Genomic DNA, 4,407 nt, shown 5'->3' with positions numbered 1-4,407 from the left:
AGACCGATAACTATTTCTTAAAAAAAATACAAAACAGCCACGCACAGTTTTGTCTCGAAACTAAACGAAAACGGGATCGTCACAGGAAAAAAAACAACACCAATCAGTTTTTGTCAAAGTAATTGGAGCAGTATCCGATTTTGAGCTGTTAAATGTTAGAACATGTTTCTGAGTGAATGCCATTCATGTATGTGTTGATTCCGTTTACAATGTATACAAAAACAAGAAAACGTGTGTGTGGTGCTACTTGCCGGGAAATAAAAACCCTATGCGACAGAAGTAACAATTTGTAAGAATATGAACTTAGGTAAGTTTTTTTACTCAAATGTTAAACTAGTTGGACACAAATATTTATCCTTTTTTGTATTAACATATATCTATATATCTTTTTTCTTCATATGGTCGAATATACCAGTCATAGAATCGATTTGTGTTCCTTTGGGAATAGAAATTATACGCGAAAAACGATTTAAGAAATTCAATGACTACGTCAAAGACTATCTATATATAAATACTAGCTATCGTTCCAACCCTATAAACTTCTGATGCGTGTACATTATGTTGTAAAACACATTATTGAATAAATATGTTTAAACGTCAAAGAGATGCTAAAATATGTAAAAGAGAGCCAATACAATCTTGTGGGTGACACGAAAGACAAGTAACAGTGGTAAAAACGTCTACACGTTAGTGGACATTGAATTTAAACACTTGTGGTTGACAATAAATTAATAGCAATCAAAGCAAATGCATGAAGACAAGACTATCATTCGTAATCATCTGAGCATGATCCATAGTTATATCCTCTATCGAAGCTCCTTCTTTGTTGCAAGTGCGGTGTTTAAGGTGGCGTCCCTTTGCGTATTCAATGTCAATGAATGCCACATGTATCCGCAATTTTATGACATAAACATATGTGAAGATATTATACATGTCAGTAAATGGACATTATGCAACCTTTCAAGCATAATAATTGTTGAGTGTTAATTACACACGTCGAAAACAATTCGTAAATATAGCATTGTTGTATAACAAACAACAGATTATTTTAATATAGGCTTCTGCAAAGTATATATACATTTATTGGTTGTTTTATGAGATTTGTATATATGACATCACGTGAATATGAGAATCTTAAAATGTATTTTGAGTCGATAGCCAAACGATACAAATACACGGTATTGGTAAAGGTATATTTACTTTTGTTTCTTTTAATCCATTAAATTGGCACCCAATATATATTCAAAATACGTCTTGTAATTGTGAAATCATTCGAATTAATTAAAACATTGGTTGAATACAAACTAACATAGTAATAAATTAGTGCTAATAATCTTCTACCAAGGGCGTTATTACGTATGTCAAGAGATCAGTATAAACAAAGTTATAAGAAATAAAACATAAGTTCGTAGTGTTCGTGTTACATTCCTGACAAATGATAATTATGACGCAAATGTAAATTCTAATAACATTACAAATCTCTACGCTGTTAACTTTTGACTTTTAATTATTAGTAAATTCCGATGTTATAGACGGGCAAAATTAATGAAACAAAACCTCTGATAAGTTGGTGTCGCGTTCTCATGGCAACCGTCGTCTCGCCTAGGGCAATCAAGCCCGTCATTATTAACAATACAAAAATTTCTATGGAACTAAGCTTGCTTTTGTTAGCAAGTTATAAGATGCTAAAACGAAGAATTGGAGCTTTGTATTACTGCTCGTGTATTTCTAATGAATGTCACTGGATTGAAGACCTTTTGGTCGGGAATGTGTACATTTCAAAATTGCCAGAAATCCTAAATTTAGCCCTAAATCATGCCCCCTCGTTTAGGCATGTCAATAAAGATGTCGAGTATGTTTAACATGCTACTTGAGTATGACAGCAAAACATAGCTTACAAAGAACCGTATGAACATTTGAACTTCCTTGAGAGGATATTCAAGTTGTATAATGACATTTTTGACAACTGTGTTTTAAGATTTAGTGACAATTCCATAAAGCCAACTGTGCAATTTCTACTGTATTTTAATTAAAGCTATACGTGATTGTAGAATATCAACGTGTGCACAATTGAAAAAAGGCAAATTAAATTTTAGTTATAACTCGTTGCACAATACATTATAAATAGCTGTTGTCGCTTTAGTTTAGTCAATAGTTCGTTGAGGAGTGTTTTCATGTAAGACACATCGTTTAATTAAGTCATGAATGCTAAGGCCGAAAAATCAGATCTGTTCACTTCATTTGCAGAAAAATTGCTAAGAGTTGTATTATTAGTAATCAACCGTCCAAAACCTTCTTCAAACATTAACACATGGTTATGTGTGTGTACTTTTGTCTGATGTCCAACTTATCAAGCACATAAAGAGAATCGGCGACAAAAACCGACCAGAAAAGGCAACTTTTTTCAGTGATGTTTAAAACATAATGAGTTTTAATCAACATTACTATTTATAATATTGCTTAAAATAAAGCTGCAATTTTTGCGTTTAACAATAACATATTTAAGCTGTCTAATCAACAACGGGATTGTGGCTGTGCATAAATCAGTCATAATACGGACTTAGATATTAGCTTAGGAAATACAAATTATATTTATCATAATAGCTGGTCATACGATGAAAATATTTGCTAAGGACGGCATTCTCAAACATAAAAACACATCGTAGATTTGTAATATTTTATTTAGAAAATAAGTGCCAGTTTTTCACCGACCCATACACTATCCATGAAATGGTCACCAAAACAAATACACAAGTAACGGTTGTACACAAGAATAAATCTCTAACGAATCAACAGGCTTGAAGCAACTGCCGCCTATAATAGCAATGGCCAAACACACTAGGCACTAAATGTATGCAAATGTTAGTCAATGACGACAACAAATTATTCAATCGAGTTTCACTCCAAATTAATTAAAAGGCCTGTCAAACATGACATAAATTGTTCAATCCAATTAGACGCTTGTTTGGTGGACCTACTGTCTACAGTGACGTAATTCAGGATTTAAGAGGTTAAGATATGCATAAGTAAAGCGAATGAAGGTGTCTATCTATTGAGTGAATCAAGCCGAAGACCTTTTCGGCCGTTGCTATTATAAGACAACAAAGAAGATTTAGTTCTGATCATCCATAAATGAGAAATATGTCACAATGCAATACAACATAATCAAGCTCTATTGTGTACGTAACCGATACAGTATCAGTGATTGTATTCCGAAATCCTCTTAAGTTAATTTGTTTATATTTTCACTATAATGCAATTTTTTTCAATGTCAGATCATTATTCGTTTTCCATCAGATTATTAAAATCGATTTCTTCTCTGTTTTCACTATACCATAAAAAAGTTAAATGTTACGTTCTTCTCTTCGTGAAATTTTGAAAAAAGAAAATATACATGAAATTCGTTTTCAATGACACAGGTATTTTCTTCATTAAGAAATTGTGTATGATATCTAAGATCATTCTATACCAAGATGTCGTCCAGTTTCAATACGTAACTTTTGGTTGCAACATCTTAGTTTTGCAATTGTTTTCCTATAGTAGAATGATATTTTAAGCGACAGATATTTTTCTGGTTCAAGAAATGATTTATATATTCTATATGTTTTACATGTAGACGAGTCGAATAAACTCCCTGACCATTTGTGCTTGTTAAAATACACCAACATAACCAACATAAATAAACCCAGACATAACCACATATATAATTAAATAACAGATTTTTAACAAAAGTGGCCCAATTTGTCTTTCCGATTTCATCCTTGCGTTTCAACATCTTATAACAGTTTTTGGATGTCAAATTTATGGCATGTGGATCAGTTGACACCAGTATTTAACACAATTGAAATGATATCAAACACATAATTCTAATATATCTACCTCCATAAAAGCCATGCTATCGTTGGCTGACCTATTCAGACCAATAAAGTAGAGCCTGGACTTGTTCTATATTTTCAGAAATGGTATGACCCCAAATTTAAGCCAAGTATGTGAGGATCGGCTTTACCATTGAATTAAAGTTTAAAGTACTATTAAATGTCAATGTCACATAAAAGCTTTAGTAACTTTTTTTAATAGTATTAATTGATTTTTAGCTTGCATTTCCAACTTAGCTTTATCTTTGGACTAACTTAATTTAGGAGTAAATATTATCTTTTTGTATGAACATATATCTATATATCTTTTTTATTTATATGGTCGAATATACTAGTCATATAATCATTTTTGTTCATTGAAAAATAAACATATTACACGAAAAGCGATTCAATCAATGCAATGACTTGACCGAAGAAATTCTTGTAATATGAAAAGACAGCCGATACAATCTTGTCAACCAAACAGCTAGTGTCAATTTCTGTTGATGGGGGACACGAAAGACAAATAACAGTGGTAAAATACGTCTAATTT

Source organism: Dreissena polymorpha, chromosome 7 (genome assembly GCF_020536995.1).
Source record: "Dreissena polymorpha isolate Duluth1 chromosome 7, UMN_Dpol_1.0, whole genome shotgun sequence".
Lineage (NCBI taxonomy): Eukaryota > Metazoa > Mollusca > Bivalvia > Myida > Dreissenidae > Dreissena > Dreissena polymorpha.
Note: the sequence above shows the minus strand (reverse complement) of the source record.